Source organism: Dipodomys merriami, unplaced genomic scaffold (genome assembly GCF_024711535.1).
Source record: "Dipodomys merriami isolate MVZ:Mamm:240054 unplaced genomic scaffold, mDipMer1.0.p SCAF_3, whole genome shotgun sequence".
Lineage (NCBI taxonomy): Eukaryota > Metazoa > Chordata > Mammalia > Rodentia > Heteromyidae > Dipodomys > Dipodomys merriami.
Window position 1 is genome coordinate 62,022,781 of NW_027204492.1, and position 27,190 is coordinate 62,049,970.

Genomic DNA, 27,190 nt, shown 5'->3' on the forward strand with positions numbered 1-27,190 from the left:
CCAAGTATATTTTAGATATGAGACCCTTGTCCACTGTATGGCTAGTGAAGATCTTCTCCCAATCAGTGGGCTTTCTATTGTTCTTGCTAGCTATGTCCTTTGCCATGCAGAAGCTCTGCAACTTCATGCAATCCCATTTGTCCAACCTTTCTTTGATTTGTTGTGTTTCCGGGTCTGTATTCAGAAAATTTCGGCCTGAGCCAAGGAGACCTAGGGTTTCTCCTATTCCATCCTGTAATGTTTTCAGAGTGTCTGCTTTGACTCCGAGGTCAAAGATCCATTTGGAGTTGATTCTGGTGCAGGGTGACATATAAGGATCTAGCTTTAGTTTTCTACAAGTAGGTAACCAATTTTGCCAGCACCATTTACTGAAGCGGCTGTCTTTCTTCCATTCTATTTTTTTAGCTCCCTTATAGAAGATTAGGTGGCTATAGGTCTGTGGGTTCATTTCTGGGTTTTCAATTCTATTCCATTGGTCCTGAGGTCAATTCTTATGCCAGTACCAAGCTGTTTTGATTACTATGGCTTTATAGTAGAGTTTGAAATTTGGTATTGATATTCCTCCAGCAGTGTTCTTTCCGTTGAGGAGCGTTTTTGCTATTCGGGGTCTTTTATTGTTTCCTATGAATTTTTGGATTGCCTCTTCTATTTCCTTGAAGAATGAGGTTGGAATTTTGATAGGTATCATTAAGCATAATTTTAAATGAGTAGATTTTATAGTCTCTAAAAATGTCTCAATGATGATGAAGGAAATAGCCAGGGGAAAAACACCCTGTAAGTATTGTATGGACAGCATTCATTCCAGGTTCACCATTTGCTGGTGGTTTTGAGAAAGCTAAGCTGATTTTCCTGAGTGTTAGTTTCTTTGTCTTTAAAATGAAATTAACAAGTCTCTTGAGTTATAATTCAGTGAGATGTACTGAGCATGACTGGCACATAAGAAATACTCCAAAAACATAGGCATTATAATTACATTTCAATAACTCAGTACTACTGGTCCTAGTGCTTATGCATTCCAGTACATCTTCCATTTTTCTACAGCAACTTCAAGCAAGCTATTTGTTTCACTCCCATGCAACCTCAGGGTTAGTTGTTACATAGGCAGATGAATAGGGATTTCAGCAATATTGTTTGTCAACTATTTTCTTGCCTGTTTTTCTGGTAAGCATGGGCACCTTATAGAGGAGACTGATGAAACAAAACTACAGTACAGTTCACTTCCAAGTCTTTCAAATATGTTCATTCATCCACAGATATTTGTGTTAGTTCTGCTATGTGGTAGGCTGTTAGAGGCTCTTCTTTCTAGTAGGCATTGAGTAGCCAGACATATATGACAATTAGAAAAAAAAAGAATAAGGGTAAAGGGGGCATGTACATAGACACAAACTCAGATTACAAGGTCCTGGGAGATATATAAACTGGGACCCAAGGATGAGAAGGAAGCATCCATGGTCCTCAACATTACCTTCCCTGCAATGGACAGTTTTGAGTGAGCTCAGACTCAGGTCCTGTGGGTCATGTCCTGACTCAAACATGTAACGTGTTCTCTTGTTTTCCATTTCAATTCCTGTGCTAAAGCCTCAGAGCTCACTGAGGCAAACCAGAAGTTGAGGAGCATCAATGCCACTGAGAAGCAATAGTCAATTCTGGAGAGGAACTGGTAGATCAGTGATCTAGCCTGTCCTCTTTCCAGTATTTCAGCAAAGGAAAATGGCTTTCTTTGTGTCTGTATTCTGCTAGAATCATGCACCCATTGTCTCCACAAATGGCTTCAACCATTGATATTTCTTTATTATCCATCTCATGCTTTATTTCTGCTTCATGCATTATCTTTCAGACAAAGTAGCAACATTCAAAGCCTCCCTAGCTCTGTAAAAACAAATGGGAGTCATTATCCTCCAGATGGCGGCCATGGCATATATCTCAGTGTGAGGGAATGATTTACAAACTATGGAGAAAAGGTGGGATTTTGTATTTTCAAATAAACCGAAGATACATTGAAGAGTTTCCGGTAGAGAAATAAATGTGTGTGCATGTGTGTGGGAATTCAGGAGAGAAAAATGAGACAGAGTTCCTCCACTTATTTATTTGCCCAACCTGACTCTTTTAGCCACAGAATTTTGTTGCAAGTGATCAAGAGAAAAATGCAATACCTGTAAAAGCACTTCACATTTGAAACGAGTAAACATGGGCTTCAGTGAGAGCCAGCTGTGCTTTTCCACATCTGTAAAATCTCAAACAAGTCTCTTAATCTCTACAAATCTGTTTCTTCATGTGTCAGAAAAGGAGTTACACCTCCCTCACTAAGGCAACAAATGAGAGCCCTCCCCCCTCAAAAGTGAACATCCTTTGGAATCTATAAAGCACCCCCTAAACAGAAACTTTTTCATAATAAACAAGCAGGAAAAGACATCACTCAATGGACAGTTGGAAGTGGAGAAATTGCTTTAATGTGTCTTAATTAAAGTATGATTGTGCCATGTCTATTGTATTAAGGCATTCCACACTTATTGAGACGTGTGTTCCCACACTCTATGAGAGTGATACCATGCTTCATATGAAAAAAAAATCTGAATGTCTACCTCTTGAAACAGCTGGAGAGAGAAGAATAGTTCCCATTCCTTCCTGTCACCAGCTGACTGGTACAGAATGGCCTTCATTTGACCTTGAGTGCCTACAAGTGTCCAAGCCTGGGAGTAATAAGCTCAATAATTTGTTGGTCATTATTTTCCTCTAAAAAATGCATTGCTAATAGACACAAAAAAGTCTCAAAATATCAAATGACAAGATTTCTCCAATCTACTACAAGTTGCCAACATCTGGGTAAGCGATTTATCAGTGAAATAGCAGGCAAACCAGAAAGAGATTTGATAAATGAACTTGGGAATGTCACATAGCTATGTGTAATCATAATTTAATTATCAGCATCAACCATCTTGCCATTTTATGGGAAGAGTATGATAAGATGTCCCACTAATAGAGAACACTTGTTGATCATAATTCAACTTTTCTTTAAAAATGGTTTCATCGTGTGTGTGTGTGTGTGTGTGTGTGTGTGTGTGCGCGCGCGTGTGTGTGTGTACCAGTATGCTGAGGCTTGAACTCAAGGCAGGACCCTGTCCTTTAGCTTTTTCACTCAGTGCTAGTGCTCTGTCACTTCAGCTACACTTCCACTTCTAGCTTTTTGCTGGTTAGTTGGAGGTAAGAGTCTCACAGGCTTTGTTAACTGAGCTGTCTTCCAACTGTGATGCTCACATCTCAGCCTTCTGAGTAGCTAGGACTCAGGTGTGAGCCTCCAATATCCAGCTTGTTTCATCAATTCTTAATTACAAAAGTATATGATTCATTCAGGAGCCAGTGGCTCGTATCTGTAATCCTAGCTATTCAGCAGGCTGAGATCTGAAGACTGAGGTTCAAAGCCAGCCCAGGAAGGAAAGTCTATGGGACTTAATTAACCAGCAGAAAAGCCAGAGAAGAGGTCTGTGGCTCAACAGGTAGAAAGTTATACTTGCATGAAAAAGCTCAGGAACAGCACCCAGGCCCTGCATTCAAACCCCTCAATGGACACACAAAAAAGTGTATGGTTCATATGAAGTTTTAAATTAGGGAGGAGCTCAGATCCAGGGCTCTATTAAGAAGAGAGGTGTATAGAGGTAAGTATTCAAACATAGCTCTTACTTGGGGTTCGAATGAAGCTTTCAAGGGTTTAAAATGGGAGTTCAGCAAGACTACTGCAGATCCTTAAGTACTTCCCAGTGCCTTTCATTCCTACCAAGCAATAGGTTTCTTGTGTCCTTTTCCAAGTACTTTTATGCCAAAGTAGGTAATTTTACTTTCTTTGGATTTCTTCTCATTTTTTGTGCCAGTCTTGGGGCTTGAACTTGAACTTAGGGCCAGGCGCTGTTTCTGAGCTTTTGAGCTTCAGGCTACCTGCTCTGCCACTTGAACCACAGCTCTACTTCCAGGTTTTTTGGTAGTTAATTGGAATAAGAGTCTCATGGACTTTTCTGCCCAGGCTGGCTTTGACCTGGGATCCTCAGATCTCAGCCTCCTGAGTAGCTACAATTACAGGCATGATCCACCAATGCCCAGCAATTTCTTCTCATTTTAAAAACTGTACTCCATACTATAAACATACTAGATCCAAAAACGCTGATGGCTTACACTTCTCAATCCCACCCCTTCTAAAGGTACTCTCAGACTGACAAATACTAAAATATAAATAAATATTTTTCTATCATACGTTACTGACTCAATGAGAGGGAAAAGCATTCAAGGATCAATATACAAAATTATTTTTTACTAATACAAGTTTTTGAAGAGGAAGAAACAAAAATTCAAATCCCCTACTTTTTAAGCTCAGGTAATGAAGCAAATCTAACAAAAATAATAATGTTCTCTAACTCAGAGAGGTAGTTGGAGGGCACAACACTTGAATTCAGTGGTAGTAAAAGGATAAAAACTTTTTATAAGTTTTTATTACAAATGTGATGTACAGAGGCGCTACAGTTACATAAGTCAGTTGATGAGTAAATTCATTTTTTTCTTTTTTTATTGTGAAAATACTGTACAGAGGGGTTACAATTACATGGGCAAGATAGTGAATACATTTCTTATCAAGCATTGTAGCCTCCTCCTTTGTTTACCCTTCCCATCCCTTCCCATCCTCCCTCCCCCCCACCCAATCCTCCCCCCCCCCAAGTTGTAAAGTTCGTTTTTGACATGACAACTTGTACTTCTCATTGTTGCAATAGGTCCACCTGTATCCTTATTTAAACAACTTGTAGTAAATTCATTTTTGAACAATGTTACCCCTCCATCATTTTCTCCCAGTTTTTTCCCTCCCATCCCCTCCCTCTAGATAAAATCTTTTAACACAAAAGCAAAGGATGGAGACAAATATCTTTCTTTCCCACCCTAAAATATATGCTCACTGAGTAAATGCTCCTCTCATCAGCACATCGCTCTATTCCCACTGTTACCTCTATACTGGGTTCTTGGAAATTTTTACCCCCCAGGCTCTACAAGTTGTATGCTTCCCTGTTCTCTGAATTTGGACTGTCTTTCAAGCCTTTGAAAGATGCCTTCTCTCCCTGCAATAGCCTCTTTGATTTGGCCAGGTAGTTATGCTGTGGTTGTTTGGTTTTTTCCAAGTCCTTGGTATTTTTGATCTCCAGCCACACGTATCCTGCGTTTTTAGATACTTTCCAGGCTTTCCTTGAGTTATTGACTTTTTAAATTCTACCTCCCAGTTTTTTTTTCCTACCCAATGTCTGCATTTTGTCAATGTTCCATTTTCAAAATTAGAAAAACAACCTAATGGATTCTTTGGTTTTTCATCTCCCTAAATGATGTTGAATTTTCTAGAATTTCCAAGTTCAAAGGAATTATGAAGTACATCAAGTCCAGCATACTTGTAAGAATTTTAATCTCCCCCTCAGATTTCCCCCTTTCATTTCCCTCACCACAAGTTTGGGACCATTCTGTCTGTTAGAAAGTCCTTTCTTAGATTTAACTACCTTAGATTTTTTTGGTTGTTTCTCTGGGTTTTTGTTTTTGGATTGAACCCAGGGTGCTAAATAATCACTCTACAACTGAGATTGACCCCCCAGCCAAAATTTGGCCATCATTCATTATGCAGCTTCTTCCTTTGGACCACACAGCAAAAATGTGACATTGCCCTGTGACAACCATCAGCTATCAGAATAAGCTGCCTTATCCCTTATCTCCTGTATCCCCCCTTTCTATCCTAAACAAATCCATTCCCTTTTACAGTTAGCTATATGCTACATATTCAGAGCCCTACAACACATTCTTGTTTTACTCAGAATCACTTTATTTTTTAAAATTTTATTTTATTGTAAATATGCTGTACAGAGGGATTGCAGTTACATAAGTAAGGCAATGATATACTTCTTCTTGTTGAGCATTGTTACCCCCGCCCCCTTTGTTTTTTCCTACTATCCCTTCCCTCCCCTACTCTTTCCCCCACCACTGAAGTTGTAAAGTTCATTTCCCCAACATAGTGTCCTGTGAACATCATTCTTGCAATGGGTCATTCTGTGTTCTTGTTTCAGCATTTTGTTATCCCCCTTCCCCTCCCCAAATTAGACAAATGTATATACAAGATGCAGGGTATGAAAATCAAATACAGTGACAACAGGGGATATACCATAGGGGGACGAACATACAAAAGAAACAAAAAGAATGCATAGTACTTTAAGAACAACAACAACAACAAAGAAAAACCTCTTGTGTCCATATCTTGGGGTTCATTTCACTTAGCATCATCTTATATGGTCATATGTACATAGCTTTTGAGTTTTTCTGCTCATCTGATAAGATTATCCTAAACGTATACTAATTATTGCAAATAAGGGAAACCTTGGGACCTATATTTCTTTGGGTCTGGCTCACTTTACTTAATATAATTTTTTTCCAAGACTTTCCATTTCCTAACAAATGGGACAATGTCATTCTTTCTGAGGAAGGCATAAAATTCCATTGTGTATATATACCACATTTTCTTGATCCATTCATCTACTGAGGTAAATGGTGGGAGTGTAAACTTGTTCAACCACTCTGGAAAGCAGTATGGAGGTTCCTCAAAAGACTCCACATAGAGCTCCCCTATGACCCAGCAATCCCACTTCTGGGTATTTACTCCAATGATCACAAACAAAGCCATACTAAAACTACCAACACAACTATGTTTATCAGAACAATATTCACCATAGCTAAAAATCACTTTATTACTATTATTAATATGAAATACTTGCTGTTGACAAGGAAAAAAGTTCTATGTGTTGGAATACTATGATTACCTTATGAAAATTTATACTATAAGTACTAGTATGTTTATATTTATTCTGATGTGTTATTATTTTTAGCATAAATGAGTTTAGCAGTGGGAGAAAAGGCAACTGACTGACATGGTTTGTTTCAGAGTCGTGAAAGCTTTTTTGGATCATCTTTCTCTGCCAAGTGAATTAGATAACATTGTTTATTACCACTAGAGTTTTCATTGCTGTAACTTATTTGTGAACTTCTTTGTTTCATTCTGTATCCATTCACAGACTACAAACTCTATGACAGCAAAAAGTAAGGAATAAGAATAAGCTTGGCTATCTGCAGGTGTTAATATAGCACCTAACATTAGACAGAACCTCCTCCCCAACAAATATTAGTTCAGGCTGGGTGCAGTGGCCTAAGCCTCTAATCCTATTTGGAAGGTAAAGATAAGGAGATTGTGGTGTGAGGTCAGCTGGCAGAGCAAGGGAATAGAGAAGAACTCTTCTCAATTAATGACTGGGCAGGGTATTATGCACCTATCCTCCCAGTGATGCAAGGCACTACAAATAAGAGGATTTAAGTTCAGGCTAGCCTGGACATAAAGCAGAACTTTATCTCAAAAATAACCAACACAAAAAGGGGTGGTGAAGTGACTCAAGTGCCTGCTTAGCAAGTGTGAGATCCTGAGTTCAAACCTCAGTACCACCAAAGTAATTGTTGATAAAATACATGAGTCAAATAACTTTGTTACAGTCAAGATACTGGAAGGCAACATACAAGTCTCATATTTGAGATGGGTAAATTGAGAGCTAAGATGGTCAAGGGCTTTATCCAAGATTACACAGCTATTTAATAAGAAATGTCTGTTTCAGATTTTGACACCCCTCCTGTTCAACAGATAGTTTATAATTTTAGGTCATCATCATATGGGTAGTTAAATACTATTGCAAAACTACTGGCCAGATTGGAGAAATGTGATAGCCAGATGCTAGTGGTGCATGCCTGTAATCTCAGCTACTCAGAAGAATGAGATCTGGAGGACATTGGTTTGAAGCCACCTCATGCAGAAAAACCTATGAGATCCCATTGCTAAAATTACTGGCAAAAATCAGGTCTGGAGGTATGGCTCAAGTGGTATAGCATCAGCCTTTAATAATCAAAAGACCCTGAGTTCAAACCCTAGTACTACCAAATATAGATAGATACATGGATGGATAGATAGATAGATAGATAGATAGATAGATAGATAGATAGATAGATAGATAGATAGATAGATATGGCATTCCTCTATTCATACATTTTCTGCATATCAAGCTAAAACAATCTACATGTGAATCTATATTTTTAAAAACCACAAAATTACCAACTCTACTACTGGATTGAATTGAGAACTCAGAATTTTCAGATAGGTTATGCTATTTTTTCCATCCTACTATCTTAATAAATATTAAAGATATAAAACAGATCAACTGAGAATCCTTGGTTAAGAAGATGCTTGACTATTTCCTCTTGAGTTTTCCCTACCTTTCCCTACAGGCTCTATCTAATACAATAGTCCCCAGTTCCATGTGGCTAATCTGAATGGAGATGTACTTCTAGTAAAATAGACACAAAATTTCTAAAATTTGCCACAAAAAGGATGCAAAACACTTTATTAATTTCTTTTTTAATAAGATTTTTATTGTGAAAATACTATACAGAGGGGTTACAATTACATGAGCAAAGTAATGAGTACATTTCTTATTAAACATTGTTGCCTCCTCCTTTGTTTTTCCCCTACTATCCCTTCCCTCCCATCTCCACAACTACACTTCTCCGCCCCCGCCCCTTCACCTAAATTGTAAAGTTTGTTTTGGTTTTTTTTGTATTTTTTTGGTCGGTCATGGGGCTTGAATTCTGGGCCTGGGTACTGTTCCTCAGCCCTTCAGCTCAAGGCTAGCACTCTACCACTTGAGCTACAGCGCCACTTCTGACTTTTTCTGTTTATGTGGTGCTGAGGAATTGAACTCAGGGCCCCATGCATGCAAAGCAAGTACTCTACCACTGAGCCACCTTCCCAGCCTAAAGTTCGGGTTCCTTTGGTGGGGGGGGAGGGGAGGTTCCGATTGTAGGGCCTGAACTCCGGGCCTGGGCGCTGTTCCCTCAGCTCAGCTCTACAGCTCAAGGCTAGCACTCTACCACTCGAGCCACAACAACACTTCCGGCTTTTTTCTTTTTTCTTTTGTGGTGCTGAGGAATCGAACTCAGGGCCTCATGCATGCAAGGCAAGTGCTCTACCACTGAGCCACCTTCCCAGCCCCTAAAGTTTGTTTTATTGACATAGCAACTTGTACAACTCATTGTTGCAATGAGTCCACCTGTATCCCTATTTAAACAACTTTTTTTCCCTTTCACTCCCCAAATTATACCAACATCAAATATGGTAAAAACAGGGTTATACCGTGGGGGAGGGACATACACAGCAACAAAACAGTCACCTTATATATGTTAGAAACAATAACAAGAAAGAAAAAAACATTTGTATCCTTGTCTTGGGGTTCATTTCACCTAAAATCATCTTATCTGATCATTTCTGCTTGTCTCAGACATATACTAGTTATTGCAAATAAGGGAAATGATGGGACCTATGTTTCTTTGGGCCTGGCTTACTTCACTTAATACAATTTTTTCCAAGTCTTTCCATTTCCTAACAAATGGGGCAATGTCATTCTTTCTGATGGAGGCATAGAATTCCATTGTGTATATATACCAAACTCTACTACAAAGCAATAGTAATCAAAACAGCTTGGTATTGGCACAAGAACAGACCTCAGGACCAATAGAATAGAATTGAAAACCCAGAAATGAACCCACAGACCTATAGCCATCTAATCTTCGATAAGGGATCTAAAAAAATAGATTGGAAGAAAGACAGCCTCTTCAGTAAATGGTGCTGGCAAGATTGGTTAACTACTTGTAGAAAACTAAAGCTAGATCCTTATATATCACCCTGCACCAGAATCAACTCCAAATGGATCTTTGACCTCGGAGTCAAAGCAGACACTCTGAAAACATTACAGGATGGAATAAGAGAAACCCTAGGTCTCCTTGGCACAGGTAAAAAAAATTTTAATAGAGACCCAGAAGCACAACAAATCAAAGGAAGGTTGGACAAATGGGATTGCATGAAGTTGCAGAGCTTCTGCATGGCAAAGGACATAGCTAGCAAGATCAATAGAAAGCCCACAGACTGGGAGAAGATCTTCACTAGCCATACAATGGACAAGCATCTCATATCTAAAATATACCTGGACTCAAAAAATTAAATCCCCCAACAACAAATTCTCAAAGAAACAACTGCCCAATAAATAAGTGGGCTAAAGACTTAAAGAGAAACTTCTCTGAAGAGGAAAGAAGGATGGCCAATAGACACATGAAGAAATGCTCAACCCCTCTAGCCATAAAAGAAATGCAAATCAGAACAACATTGAGATACCACCTCACCCCAGTTAGAATCAAGAACTCTAATAAAAACAGATGCTGGAGGGGATGTGGCCAAAAGGGAACCCTACTTCATTGTTGGTGCGAATGTAAACTTGTTCAACCACTTTGGAAAGTAGTATGCAGGTTCCTCAAAAGACTCCACATAGAGCTCCCCTATGACCCAGTGATCCCACCTTATTAATTTCTATGTGGATTACATAATAAAAAACTATAATACTTTGAGATATTAGGTTAAATAAAATTAATTTAAATTAATATGCTTTTTAAATACTTGAAATTACACTTATGAGTCAGGCACTGGTGGCTCATACCTGTAATCCTAGCTACTCAAGAAGCTGAGAACTGAGAATCACAGTTCAAAGTCAACCTACTCAGATCAGTCCATGAGACTCTTACCTCCAATCAATCAACAAAAAGGTAGAATTGAAAGTGTGGCTTAAGTGGTAGAGTGTTAATCTTAAGTAAAACAAGTCAAGCAAGAAGAGCAGAAGGTCCTGAGTGCAAGCCTCAATACTGGCACTGGCACACACACACACACACACACACACACACACACACACACACACACACAGGAAGGGAAGGAAAGAAGAAGGAAGGGAGGGAGAGAGGAAGGGAAAAGAGAAAGAGAAGAGAAAAGAAAACATATGACACCCATTCATGAATAAAAATTCTCAGAAAGTCAGATATGGGGGGCAACTTCCTCAACTAGATTCAGTACATCCACAAAAAACTAAAGTTTAACAGCATATTTAATGGTGAACATCTGTTTTTTCTTTAATATCAAAAAGCTGGCAAGGATATTCACTCACTCTGCTCTTATTCGACATAATATTGGAGCTTTTAGCCACTGCAATAATTCAAAGAAATAAAGCAAGCACATACAAATTGAAAGAGAAACAAATGAAACTGTCTCTGTTTGCTGACATGAATTTTTGCACAGATAATCCCAAGGAATGTATTTTAAAACTTCTAGTACTATTGAGAGTTTAACAAGTCATAGGATATAAGATCAACACCAAAAATCAATCATATGTCTGTGTAATAACAGTGAACTTAGAAAAATGTAGGGAAACCTTATATAAAATAACAAGACTATTAGAAATAATTATGAACAACTATATGTCAACAAATTTACTAACTTAGACAAATTCCTTGTTATATACACCTTGTTACAAAGATAAAAATCTATGAAAGAAAAAGAAAAGCAAATAGATTAATAACAACTAACAAGAATGAATTTTTAAACATTTAAAAATGTAAAAAAATCTTCCAGCAAAGAAAAATTCAGGATCAGAGGCTTCACTGATGAATTCTTCCAAGTATTTAAAGAATGACTTATCTTTAATTACTCCAAAAAATAGAATAGGAAAAATTCTTTTAATCACATTCTTTGAAGCCAGAATTATCTGCATACCAAAACCAAATAATGACTCAACAATTAAAGGAAACTACAAGCCAATATTCTTGGTGCCTATAGGGGCAAAAAAATTGCAACAAAATACCAGCAAATTGAATCCAATGCACATTAACCCATGATCAAGTAAGACTATCCCAGAGAGGCAAATATGGCAAACAAATACAAATCCATAAACATGATATACCAGAACAGAATGACAAAATCTGTATGATTATCTTTTTATTTTGCCAGGCCTAGAGCTGGAACTCTGGGTCTATGCGCTGTCCCTGAGCTTCTTTGGCTCAAGGCTAGTGTTCTACAGCTTCTGCCACACCACCATTTTTGGCTTTAAATAAGTAGTTTATTTGGAAATAAGAGTCTCACGGATCCTTATTTAAGCATTTTGTTTTTTCCCTTCCCCTCCCCAAGCTAGAGAAGTGTATATACAAGATGCAGGGCACCGATACCAAATACAGTGAAAACAGAGGTTATACTGTGGGGGAGAAACAAACAGAGAAACAAAAAAATCACATGGTACCTTATAAATACGTTAGGAACAATAGCAAGAAAGAAAAAAACACTTGTGTCCCTATATTGGGGTTCATTTAGCTTAACATCATCTTATCTAGTCATATGTACATAGCTTTTGACCTTTTCTGCTTTTCCCAGACATATACTAGCTATTGCAAATAAAAAAAACCATAAGACCTATGTTTTTGGGGCCTGGCTTACTTCACTTAATATAATTTTTTCCAAGTCTTTCCACTTCCTAACAAATGGAGCAATGTCATTCTTTCTGATAAAGGCATAGAATTCCAGTGTGTGTGTGTGTGTGTGTGTGTGTGTGTGTGTGTGTGTGTGTGTGTGTGTGTGTGTGTGTGTGTGTGTGTGTGTGTGTATGTATAAATATATATATATGTATATGTATATATACCACATTTTCTTGATAGATTCATCTACTGAGGGTCATCTGGGTTGCTTCCATATTTTAGCTATGGTAAATAATGCTTCAATAAACATTGTTGTGCTGGTAGCTTTAGTGTGGTCTTGTTTGTGATCATTTGGGTAAATGTCCAAAAGTGGGATTGCTGGGTCATAGGGGAGCTCTATGTGGAGTCTTTAGAGGAACCTCCATACTGCTTTCCATAGTGTTGACCCATTGTAACAATGAGATGTACAAGACACTATGTTGAAAAATGAACTTTACAATTTAGGGAGGGAGGGAGTGCAGTTGTGGAGGTGGGAGTGAAGGGAGGATAGGGGAAAAACAAAAGAGGAGGTAACAATGCTTGATAAGAAATGAACTCATTATCATTACCTTACTCATGTAACTGTAACCCCTTTGTACAGCATTGTTACAATAAAAAACATATTTAAAAAAAAAGAGTTTCAAGGACTTTTCTGCCCAGGCTGGCTTTGAGCCTTTATCCTCAGATCTCAGGCTCGTGAGTAGGTAGGCTTACAGGCATGAGCCACTGGCACCCAGCCCATATGATTATCTTAACAGATGCAGAAAAGGAATTTTATAAAATACAACATCCCTTCATGAAAACAACATTGAATAAATTAATTTGAAAAGAATGTACCTCAAGATGAGAATGTTCTTCCTTTGTATTGATTGAGCAAAAACCAGTGTGAACTCAGGAAACTGGTTAGGGCTTAGATTCAGATTCTGACACACGGAACTGCTTGACTAGATAGAAGAAGTTGAAAATCAGAGTTGCCAGACCAGAGATATCAAAGCTGCCATGAGCCTCAGGGAATGACCTAGGAGTTCCAGCAATCAAGGGCAAGCATTAAGCCAGCCAGGAGTATAGGAGCCTCCACGAACCACTAGGAGCCAGGAGGGCTCAAAGTGCAAACCTTATTCCATTTCCTTGTGCATGCTGGGTGCATAGTCTGTCACTGAACTATATTCCCCATCCCTCAAATCCCTTAAGCCCTTTCTTTTAAAAATTTTTATTGCTATTATAAAGATGATGTACAGAGAGGTTATAGTTACATAAGTCAGGTAAAGAGTGCATTTCTTTTTGGATAATGTCACCCCTCCCCTTGCTCTCTGCCAATTTTTCCCACCTGTCCCCACCCACAAGTTAGCCCTTTCTGATATAACCTGTTTGAACCTCAGAAGAAAAAAAAAATTCCCCATCCACAAAGCAAACTACAAACAATAAGCATGGGAAGCTGGGCACCAGTGGCTCACACCTGTAATCCTAGCTACTCAGGAGACTTACATCTGAGGATCACAGTTGGAAGCCAGGCTGGACAGGAAACTCTGTGAGACTCTTATCTCCAATAAACTACTCAAAAAAGTCAGAAGTGGTGTCATGACTTAAGAGGTAGATCAAAAAGAAGTTCAGGGACAGTGACCAGGCTCAGAGTTCAAGCCCCAGGGCTGGCAAAAAATAATAAATAAATAAATAAATAAGCATGGGGGCGGAATAAATGTAACTAAGATAAATAAACCAGAATCTCAGAAAACAAATATTATGTATTTTTTCTTAGACTCTAGATTTCTTTTTGCCAATGAGGGTAGGGTGGGTCAATTGGGATTAAGGGAGCAATGACAGGAAGGAGGACAGCAAGATGGATTGATGGAGTGAATATAGTTAAAATATATTACAGGCAAGTATGTACTATCATAATGTATCTATAATTCCTCAAAACTAATAATAAAAAATATTTTAAAAATCAATTCCATTTGTAGCAGCTACAAAAATAAATCCCTAGGAAGAAATATAACCAAGGTTAATAAACGTTACATTGAAAGTGATAGACATTGATGGGGGGAAAAAAGGACACCAAAAAAACAGGAAGACATTCTATGTCCATAGATTAGAATAATCAATATTGTTAAAATATGTATACTGCCTAAAGAAATCTACACTTTGTGAAATCTTCTCAAATTACTAACTACATTCTTGAAAGAACTAGAAAAAGTAATCCTAAAATTTGTAGAGCCACAAAAAATACTTTAATCAAAAAGAGCAAAACAAGAGGGATTCAAACTGTACTTCAATTACACATTTCATATTTTATTGTGAAAATACTGTACAGAGGGGTTACAATTACATGGGCAAGAAAATGAGTACATTTCTTATCAAGCATTGTAGCCTCCTCCTTTGTTTACATTTCATATTTTAAAACCCCAGAAGAAAAGATTTTGATATTGTTACCCTGATTGAAACATTTTACAAACTGGGCACTGGTGTCTCAGGCCTGTATTCTAGATACTCATTAGGTTGACATCTGATGATAGTGGTTTGAAGCCAACTCTGAAAGAAAAGTCCGTAAGACTCTTATATCCAATGAACTATGAAAAAGTTGAAGCAGAGCTGTGGTTCAGTGATAGAGCTCTAGCCTTGAGGAAAAATATCTCAAGAACCACCCAGGTCCTGGGTTCAAGTGCCAGTACTGGCCCAAATAAAATAATTTTATACAAGGTACACGTGTATCAAAATCACATGGCATCCTCCTAAGTGATAAAATACATTAAAATATTTGGAGCTTTAAAATAGCATTATAAGCCCAGTGCCAATGGCTCACACCTGTAATCCTAGCTACTCAGGAGGCTGAGATCTGAGGATTGTGGTTTGAAGCCAGGCTGGACAGGAAACTCCGTGAAACTCTTATCTCCAATAAACTCAAATAAGCTAAAGTGGAGCTGTGGCTCTAGTGGTAGAGGGCTTGCCTTGAGCCAAAGAAGCTCAGGGACAGCTCCTATGCCCAGAGTTCAAGCCCCAGGACCAGCAAAAAAATATTATTATAATTTTTCAGGGAAAATTATAGACAACACAAGACACTGGGGATGGGACACCAGCAACCTGCCTGCTTAAAATTGTAGATCAAGCCAGGCAGCGGTAGCTCACGCCTGCAATCCTAGCTACTCAAGAAGCTGAGATCTGAGGATCATGGTTCCAAGCCAGGCCTGGCAGAAAAGTCCCCATGAGACTCTTATGTCCAATTAACCATTCAAAAATACGGAAGTGGCACTGTGGCTCAAGTGGTAGAGTGCTAGTCTTGAGTACAAACAGGCTCAGGGACAGCACCTGCGCTCTGAGTTCAAGCTCCTCAACTGACAAAAAATCATTGTCATTCTCACTCTACAAGTGATCATCTCTCAGTCTATTGTAAGAATATTCCTCTTCTAATGAATTTCTATCACTTTCACTATAAAAAAAGTTTCCTGATGGCTTTGTCTAAAAAAAAAATAGAGGGGACCCTATGAGATAGTATCAAACTGGACCTACAAAATGGGAGTGAAGAAGGATTTATAGGGAAAAATAGTGATTGAAATTTTCCCAAATGTGATGAAAATTATGAACTCACAAATCTACACTTTAACAAAGCACAAGCAGAATAAACACAGAAAGTCATGTAATGATAAACTTGCTGAAGTATAGTAACAAAGAGCATGCCTTAAAGGCAACCAGAGAAGTGTACATTGCTAATGGTGGAATGATGCTAAGAATGACAACAGATTTCCTGACAGAAACTTTTCATGTCAACTATATTAGTGAACAGGAAAGTACCTCTAAAAGACGAGTAAAATTGTTAATACAAAATTCTTCACCCACTGAAGCTATCTGAAAATATAATTTTTTAAATCTTTATTTTTATTTTTTGTGAACATACTGTACAGAGGGGTTACAATTACATGGGCAAGATAATGAGTACATTTCTTATCAAGCATTGCAGCCTCCTCCTTTGTTTCCCCTTCACATCCCTTCCCAGCCTCCCTCCCACCCCCCCACTCAATCCTTCCCCCCCCCACATCAAAGTTGTAAAGTTCGTATGAAAATATAATTTTTAAGTGCAAGTAAATTCATGACTTCTTTCAGATAAAAGTGGAGGGAGATTAGAACTGTGTTAGAAGAAATGTTTAAGGAAGTTTCTTTGCTATGTGGAAAAAGATACAAATGGAAATTTGAGTTTCTATACATAAAAAACAGTCCAGGGAAGGGTAAATATATGAGTAAATATAAAAAGCATTTCACCTCAATTGTAAAATATCTTTATAAACTATTGACCAGTTTAAAACAAAGTAATAGTAATGTGTTGGGTTTGACAATACGTGTAGAAGTCAAATGTATGACAATTCTGTGAAGAATGGAACTTATGAAGTGGAAGTATTCTGCATATTGTACTATCTCTGAAGCCCTCTAATGTCATATGAAGGTAGTATAGAGTGGGTTAAAAATGTATATAGGTGTCTCCTGTGTTGAATCTTCCCATCCACTTACATAGCATGAATTTATATGTTTGAATTCATTTCACTAGCATTTTAAATTTTTCAGCATAGACATTCAGGATATGTTTTGGCAAGGATATGCTTTGAGTGTTAAGCCCCTCCTCCCCAGAACCAGTCCATGCACACAGTCATTATTCCAAGGGTAAAAGATCTATTGTTCCAGACTGTTCCTTGATCCACCTGAGGCTAGAATGAAGCCTTTAAGTAACCCAGATTTCTAGAACATTTTCTTTAAATGACCTCCTTCCTCTCTGGTAGGGACTAGAATGAAACCTTACCTAGGTAGAGTGGTGACCTGTTACCAAAGGACTAATGTCTTTGTTAGCCCACCCTAACCTCCTCTAGCTATACTTTTTAAGCATGCAGATTGCTTGTGTACCATCCCCAGTGTCTTGTGTTCTCTGTATTAATGTATCCCTACTAATGTCTATCAGGTCTTGCCTGATCAAAGTTCTAAGTATTTTCCCTTCCTGAACTAGCTACTGCTTGATAGGGAATTTTAGGGGAACCAAATGAGTGAGCATAATAGTAGAATCTTAAGCTTTATGCTCTCTTCCAAGTGTTACTTTAAACATTTAAATCAGTGACAGCTAACTGGAGTAACTGTTGGCCATGTTCCAGATAGAACTTCAATAACAAGTACTTATTAAGTCCCTTAATATGTTCCAAACACTTTCACAAACATTGCCTCATGCCTTTTCTGGCAAACAGCCAAGGCCTGTGTTAACTGTTTTACAAATGAGGACACTGAGGCACAGAGAGATTAAGTTCCATTCTCAGAAGCACATAGCAAGTAAATAACAAAGTTGAAAACTTAAATCAAAACTACCCTACATCAAGTTTAATGTTCTTTCTACTACACCTGATTCATGTTAGTTTATGGCCTCTATGACACTACAGTGACTTAGAAATCACACTGAAGTGTCAATTCACTGGCTCTGACAAAACTAGTCAAATACTACTTCCCTTGAAGTGTCTGATATAATGGTAATTGGTTATGAAAAACAAAGGAGGAGGCACCAATGCTTGATAAGAAATGTACTCATTACCTTGCTCATGTAACTGTAACCCCTCTGTACAGTATTTTCACAATAAAAAACTTATTTTAAAAAAGGAAAAAGAAAAAAAAAGAATGTTGAATACATCACATGGCCCTTGTCACCATGATCTCTTATCCTTCATGACTCATAAATTTATGAAAATAACATAGCCTCTATATATATTTTTGTGCCTATAGTTTGCAGGAATATATAATTATGCCTTCAAGCATAAGATGAACCTGAGATGGTGCACACATGCAGATCTTACTGAAGCAACAAAGCATGGGAACTGCTTGGGAAATGACTAAGTTTTGTAACTTTCCAAAAAGGCCATGAGAAAAATATCCTCTTACAATTTACAATGGGAATCCATCATCTTTGCACATATATTTTCCAGCTTCATTGGGACTACTGCTCAACTTAGTTAAACTTGTTTATTTGCTGTGCTATAATAAAGGAGCTTAGTATAATAATAATAATAATAATAATAATAATAATAATAATAATAATAATAATAATGAAGAAGAAGAAGAAGAAGAAGAAGAAGAAGAAGAAGAAGAAGAAGAAGAAGAAGAAGAAGAAGAAGAAGAAGAAGAAGAAGAAGAAGAAGAAGAAGAAGGAAGAAGAAGAAGAAGAGGAGGAGGAGGAGGAGGAGGAGGAGGAGGAGGAGGAGGAGGAGGAGGAGGAGGAGGAGGAAGAGGAGGAGGAGGAGGAGGAGGAGGAGGAGGAGGAGGAGGAGGAGGAGGAGGAGGAGGATGTTCGAATCATCCAATTCTCTTCCCTCTTCCCAAGAATTTGACCAGAAGTCAACTTTCTTAAATACCATATCATTTTGTGTCTTCATGTTCACACTTCTTACAATAGTCTGGAGTGTGATTATGATCCCACGATAAAATTTTACTTAATTAAAAAAAAACCTTCTCAAATATGGTTAAGGCCTCCTATGACTTTGTCAGCCATAAAATATTTTAATCAAACATGGAAGATCAATATTAGAACACAGATACCATAGGCATGATAGTCATTTCAGCTTACATTAAAGACAATTGAAGGATAGCAAAGCTTTTCCATGAGTAGATATGGTGATCTGCTGATGGAAATGCCAAAGATAAATGCATTCCTCTAGTTTTACATAAAAAATTACTAAAGCCCAAAAAGCTCACAAGATGAGATGTAAGACTAGAATTAAAGTGCTTAGGTCTCTGTCACATGAAAACATTAAAAACATGGAAGTGATAGAAAAATGGGTGCACCAGGTGATGGAAGGGAGCAGAAAACATCTGAAGTTACCCACTTCATAGTATAGAGACCACATGTTTGGCCTTAAATAAGTACCAAAATTAAGTAAATAATAGGAAAAACACACCTTACTTGGATGATTAAATGAGACAGTATGCATTTAAGAACTGAGTAGCAAATGAACTTTACAATTCAGGGGGAGGAGAGTACGGGAGAGTAGGAGAGAATGAGGGAGAGGATAACTCTGTCTCAAGAAAATGTACTCATCACCTTACTTATGTAACTGTAACCCCTTTGTACGTCACATTTACAATAAAATTTAAATTAAAAAAGAACAAAGTACCAATATCTGACTTATATAACTGTAACCCCTCTGTACATCACCTTTACAATAAAAGGAAAGAAAGAAAATAATGACCCTAGAGAACACCTTCCTCCCCCTCCCCCAAAAAAAGAACTGACTACAGATTTTGGACCAGAACAGATATAGAATAAAAGACAATTTATAAATTGAAATAAAAATTCTCAAACTTGACTGATTCGGATAAGATTTTGATTTTGATATTTAGTTCTGAATTTGCATTTTTCCTAAGTTCCTAATGACGCTAATACTAAACCTCAAGAGCCTCTGAGAAAGTAAATTAGTGAAAACTTAGGTTAACTTCCCATTTTAGTTGCTCATCCAAATCTGTAAAAGACAATATACACCTTTTAAAATGTGAAACCAAGAAAAACAACTAAAGCTCTGACTGTAACGATCTTTTTTTCCTATTCCGGTTCTCAGTTTCCTTTTGTATGACATTATGTGTTTGCATTAGATGATCCCTAATGATCCTTATGGCTCTGAAATGTTAAGATCTAAACACCTCCAGTGCTGTAAGGATTGAATCGTTGCACAACACAAATCCCAAACAGCTACCCTGTTCAGGTAGTTCTTAGGTCTGGAGGCTATTATTGGGCTCCTCTGCTCCCCAGAACTCCTCCATAATACAAATTTCTCCACATAAGATACTAGGCACAGTCCCAACTGGCCTCAGTGGGAGTTGTTACCTAAGGATTAAGCTGGAATCTCAGCCGTTGCTCTTCTGAAAGCTGAAAAGATCACATCATTAAACTATGTCTAGGGAGGAAAAAAGAAGCTATTCATGGCCTCTGAACACATGCTTATGTTTCAGTTCCAACTGCTTATACATTTGCATCTGTTTTCATTCTTGGAAATGTGATTGCCTTTTTTAGGATTATGGTAACAGACAAATATTGTACTGTGAGAATCTTTCCATTGCTGTTCTGAATCGTGTACTCCGGAAACATCCTTGGAACATTTGAAATGACTGATGGTTTTATGATTATATTTCATAGGAATGGGTAATGTAACTGAACAGGTGTGGGGAATGGAAAAATTACTGTATGAGTGGAAAGGATTTACTTCCCCAAACTGCTTCTGCTGCAGGCTGGGTCTGAATGAGCTATTTCACTGCCTGACCCATTTCCTAATCTGTAAAATGAAGGGGGTCATACAAATTGAGAGTAACTGCCCTTGCCCTGTGAACCAAAATAAATTGAATGATAGCCCCCAAAATGAAGAGAAGTAAAAGGAAGTAACTCTTATGACAAAAAAGAAGAAAACTAGCAGAAAGGGATATAAAATTAAAATCCCCTCCTTCCTTCTGTTTTCCAACTTTGCAGAGATGATCAGTGTTTACAGCTTTTGGGCGCTTTTGGACATTTTCTATCCATATATGAGCATCCATGTAATCTTTTACATTTTTCAAGATTAAGTATATAAACACATATATAAACATCTTAAATTCCACAGTCTTATTTGTGTATAGTGTTGTGTCTTTCTCTATTTAAGTTTAATTCTCATAATCTCCAGTGCTGGAATTAAATTTTACATCATTTATTTTAAACTTTTACAGATTATGTTTTAGATGTATTTCCTATGCATACTAAAAAGTAATTTATTTTACACTAATATATACCTGCTGTTCATACTGTTAGACCAGTACTCCTTCAAGATACATTACCGCTATTGATATTATGTATAGTTTTGTTTATACTTTACTTGTCCCGACTGCAGGATCAAATTCACATCAACTATTTCAGTAATTTCATTTAAATTTCAGACTGCACAAAGCTTGAGAGCATTGATGTATATAGTACTGTAAAAATACAAATCATATAGTCACATTTCCAAGGTTCATCTATAGTGTGACATGTCCTTTATTTAGTTACCATCTAGGTTGTTTCCACTTTTCAAGTGTGTCATTAATAACATCGATGATGCATCTTAGTATACAAGCTTTTATTTGATCATCTATTTTCAATTTTCTTGGCTCTATACATAAATTAAGGAAAGCCATAAAGCACAGAAATCCACATGTTGTATGATTCAATTTGTATAAAATGAAAAGAATAGGTAAATCCATCAACAGGGGCTAGGACTGTGGCTTAGTGGTAGAGTGCTTGCCTAGCATGCATGAAGCCCTGGGTTTGATTCCCCAGTACCATATAAACTGAAAAAGCTGGAAGTGACACTATGGCTCAAGTAGTAGAGTGCTAGCCTTGAGCAAAAGAAGCTCAGAGACAGTGCCCAGGCCCTGAGTTCAAACCCCAAGACAAACAAAAAATAAAAATAAAATAAAATAATTATCAGTAGGTTATTGGTTGCAATGGCTATAGAGAGAGCAGAAGACAAAGAGGGACAGCTAACATGGCTTCTTTTAGGGTGATAAAATATTCTAAAACTCATTGTCATGGTTATACAGCCCTGTAAATGTATTAAAATCCACTAACCTGCACACTACAAATATACTTAAAATGTTGAAGTTTGTGTTATGTGACTCTTAGCTCAGAAAATACAAATATATAGTCTATAGTACATTATGCCATTCAGTTTTGCTCTGTCTTATTTGGAGACATTTTTAGATTTACACAAAAGTTGCAAAATAGTAGCAACAAGCTCCACATAGCCTGAACTTATCTTCCCTTAAGGTCATATCCTGAATAACTGTACAACTGTCAAAATTGTCAACTTTGGTATACTAATCTGATTTTTTAATTACTTAAATTTCACCATTTTTCATTTTTTAAATTTGCTTATTTCTTTCTTTGTCCTGGTTCTGGGGCTTGAATTCAGGGCCTGGGCGCTGTCCCTAAGGAGTTCTATTTCCAGCTTTTCTTGGTAGCTAATTGGACGTGAGCGTCTCACAAACTTTCTTGCCAGGGCTGGCTTTGAACAATGATCCTCAGATCTCAGCCTTTTGAATAGCTAGGATTGCAGGCATTCACCACTAGAACCCAGCAAGTATTTCTTTCTTTGATTTATTATAACAAGATCACCTCTATTTCCACCCATTTTCATATGAATTACATGATTTCATTCTTCATTATAATGAGATAATACCCCATTGTGTGTGTGTGTGTGTGTGTGTGTGTGTGTGTGTATGTATATGTATAGTGCTTCCTTTATCCATTTATCTGTGGAATGGCATTTTGGTTGATTCCATGTCTTGGCTGCAATAAATGTGGGTATATGATAACATCAATATGCCATTTTTTGGTTGATGTCCCTTGTTTTCTTTTTATTTTGTTTTTTTTCCATTTTCTTATTTTTAAGGTGACTTACAAAGAGGTTACAGTTGCATAAGTAATAAGCACATTTCTTTTTTTAATGTTTTTTATTGTGAAAATACTGTACGGGGGGCTACAATCACATGAGCAAGGTAATGAGTACATTTTTTATCAAGCATTGTTGCCTCCTCCTTCATTTTTCTCTCTCATCTCTACCTCCCCCCAACCCCCCACCCCTGCCTAAATTGTAAAGCTCATTTTTTACATAGCGTCTTGTACATCTCATTGTTGCAATGGGTCAACCTGTATCCCTATTTAAACAATTTTTTCCCTTCCACTCCCCAAATTATACCAACATCAAATACAGTGAAAACAGGAGTTATTCCATGGGGGAGGGACATACAAAGCAACAAAAAATCACGTGGTACTTTATAAATAATTTAGAACAATAGCAAGAAAGAAAAAACCACTTGTGTCCTTATCTTGGGGTTCATTTCACTTAACATCTTATCTGACCTTTTCTGCTTGTCTCAGACATATACTAGTTATTGCAAATAAGGGAAACCATAGGACCTATATTTCTTTGCACCTGGCTTACTTCACCTAATATAATTTTTTCCAAGTCTTTCCATTTCCTAACAAATGGGGCAATGTCATTCTTTCTGATGGAGGCATAGAATTCCATTGATAAACACATTTATATATATATATATATATATATATATATATATATATATATAGTAAAAATACTGCACAGAGGGTTACAGTTACATGAATGAGGTAATGAGTACATTTCCTATCGAGCATTGTTACCTCCTCCTTTGTTTTTCCCCTACCATCCCTTCCCTCCCCATCTCCCCAAATTCTCCCTCCTCCCATCCCAGTTGTAAAGTTCGTTTTCAACATAGTGTCTTGTACATCTCATTGTTACAATGGGTCAACCTGTATCCTTATTTCAGCATTTTGTCATTTCCCTTCCCTTCCCCAAATTAGAAAAAAAAATGTTTATACAAGATGCAGGGCACTGCCAGACGCTGATGGCTCACACCTGTAATCCTAGCTACTCAGGAGGATAAGATCTGAGGGTTGTGGTTCAAAGCCAGCCCAGGCAGGAAAGTCCGTGAAACTTGATAAGTACATTTCTTGTCCCTCATTTTTCTCCTACTTTCCCTCCCTCCCAACCCCCACCCCCAAGTTGTACAGATCATTTCCAACATATTGTCTTGTGTGTATTGCTGTTCCATTGGTTCCCTCCTTGTCCTTTGTCTCACCATTCTGTTGTTCCTCTTCCCTTCTCTAATTCAAATAAATGTGCATAAAATACCTCGGTACCAAAATCAAATATAATAACAACAGAGGATATACTATAGGAGGAAGAACATACAAAAGAAACAAAAAAATCACATAGTACATTAAAACAACAACAACAAAGAAAAACCTCTTGTATCCATGTCTTGGATTCATTTCACTAAGCATCATCTTATATGGTCACATGTACTTAGCTATTGAGCTATTCTGCTCATTTGCTAAGATTATCCTAGACTTATACTTATCATTGCAAATGAGGGAAACCATGGAACCTATGTTTCTTTGGGTCTGGCTTACTTCACTTATATTGATTTTTTTCTGTCTTTCCATTTCCTTATGAATGGGGCGGTATCATTTTTTCTAATGGAAGCATAGAATTCCATTATACATATACATATATATACACATATATACATATCACATTTTCTTTTTTTTCCAGGACAGGCATAAAATGGAATATTATTTGGCCAATATATCACATTTTCTTGATCCATTCATCTACTAATGGGCATCTGCGTTGGTTCCATATCTTAGCTATGGTGAATAATGCTGCAATAAACATAGTGTGCTGGTAGCTTTGGTATGACCTTGTTTGTGATCATTTGGGTAAATGCCCAAAAGTGGATTGCTAGGTCATAGTAGAGCATTATGTGGAGTCTTTTGAGGAACCTTCATACTGGTCTCCAAAGTGGTTGAACAAGTTTACACTCCCACCAACAATGCAGCAGAGTTCCCTTTTGGCCACATCCCCTCCAGCATCTGTTGTTATTAGATTTCTTGATTATAGCCATTCTAACTGGGGTGAGGTGGAATCTCAATGATCTACTGATCTGCATTTCTTTTATTGCCAGAGAAGTTGAGTATTTCTTCATGTGTGTATTGGCCATTTTTATTTCCTCTTCAGAGAAGTCTCTCTTAAAGTCCCATTTATTTATGGGACAGTTGTTTCTTTAAGGATTTGTTTTAGGGACATTTAATTTTTTTTGAGTTCTAAGTATATTTTAGATATGAGGCCCTTGTCTCCCCTTGTTTTCTTTTGATGTCCCTTAATGTATGTTAATTTCATTAAATAATGACACAAATGATTAGAAAATATTCAAAAATTAACTTTTTAAAATACACTTTATGTTAAAATAATTTTTATTAATTTAGAGAAGACAAACAATGTCTGTGAGAAAGTGGACTTTCTTTGTGATTTTCTTTTGTGGTCATTGTGAGCAATTGCTTTTTCCTGTACTTAAGTTCACATTCTTCCTCTGTTCTAAAACTTAGACTGACATCTAGCTTTGACAATCAAAGTATGTTTTATTTTCCTGAGGGGAAAATAACTTATAATGCTGTTTAGTTTTGTACTATTCGTGTGTTTGTGAATTTTAAAAATGTGTGCTAATTGTAACAAATTATATGAACCAACAAAAAAATTAACCTTACATACATCTTTACAATATATCTTGAGCTAAAAACTGATTTACACCTTAAGCCATTCAACAGGTCAAAGGAACCTGACCTGTGGGGCTCAGCTCCATCCCAGGGGAAAATTGTCCTTCCCAGGCAGAGCAATCTTCGCCCATGGAGGAGTGCCTTTCTTCACTGGGTAAACAGAACCAGAGGCTACCCCTCCACACTGTAGCACAGGCAGCAGACTCAGCAGCAGGAGGGTAAAAGAAAAACAATTGGAAACTCAGTAAACATAAATCCTGAGAATGACTCTGGGTTGGGCTGTGTAAGTGTCTCAGGAGCTAACCCCTTAGGGAAAAGCTACTGATTGCTGGCAGGCCTCAACCCTACCCACAACCTAGTGCCATCACAGTAGCTCCAAGATAGAGAAAACAGCCATCTCCCTCTTTTGTGATACTCAAACCACATCACCCTCCCATTGAACTAGCCTGGGAAGAGGGTCATAAAGTCCCTGGTAAGGCAGAGTTTCTTTCTGCCTGCTCAAATAAACTAATTTAAGAAACCAATCAAGCAACAGGCAAACTAAACACCACAAGCAAACCATAGACTCGACCAAGAGACTGGTTACTGACACAGGGGAGACACAAGATCCTCCCTCAAAAAAAATCTAAGAACTCTTTTTTGTACATAATTTTTTAAAATTTTTTAAAAAGATTGTTTTATATTTTTTCATCACTTTTATTTCAGGTTTTTTTTAATTCTCTTTTTACTCTTTTCCCTTTTGGTCTTTTTTTGGTTTTTTGCTTTACTTAATTGCTGTACTGTTCATCTCCAAATATATACCTGTCTTCACTTATTAGTCCTCTTCCTTCATAGTGTGCATACTTAATTCAGTTATCAATTAATTCACAAACTCTCAGCCTTAACTCCTTTAATTATAGTTTTATTTCTTTATAATTATGTAATTTTTAAGTATTTCATTTTAAACGTTTTTGCTTTTCATTTTTTCTTTTTTTTAATCTCTCTTCTTTCCTTCTGTCCTTTTCCTGTCTCTGAATTTAGGTCTTGGTTATATTCTCTCTCTCCCTTTCCCTCCCCACATCCTTCTAATATTATTTTCTCCTCAAAATTCTCCCTAAACTTACTAATTTCTGGTCTGCTGACTCCTTCTTTGATTTTCTTACTCCATTGATCCCTAGTTGTTTGTTGTTGAGCTAGATTATATCTGTTGAACTAGATTGTACCTATACTCATTTTGACTGTGTCAAAGAATCTGTACAACTACAGAGCTCTGGTTGATGCCTGCCTTAAAATAGTGTTCTAGCACATAATTGGTTTTGCTTTCATACTCAAATGGGCAGAACAATCAGGAGAAACACAAGAAAAATGGCAAGTCCAGGTATCTCAACTCCCACTCATGATATTCAGGCAACAGAGCAGCTAATGAATAATCCACAGGAGAGTTCCCCAAATGCTCTATAAATACTACTGGTAAACATGGTGAATGAAAAGACTGAAAGCCTACAAAGAACTCTGTGTGAACATGATAGAAAAATCCATGAGAGTGATGAGGCTAACCAAAGATTAATACACAAATTTCATGGGCATGAGGAGGCTAATCAAAAGACTAATAGAGGAATTGCATGAGTGGGATGAGAATTGAGAATAAACAAAGATTAATAGAAGCATTCATGGAATGTGCAAACAGAA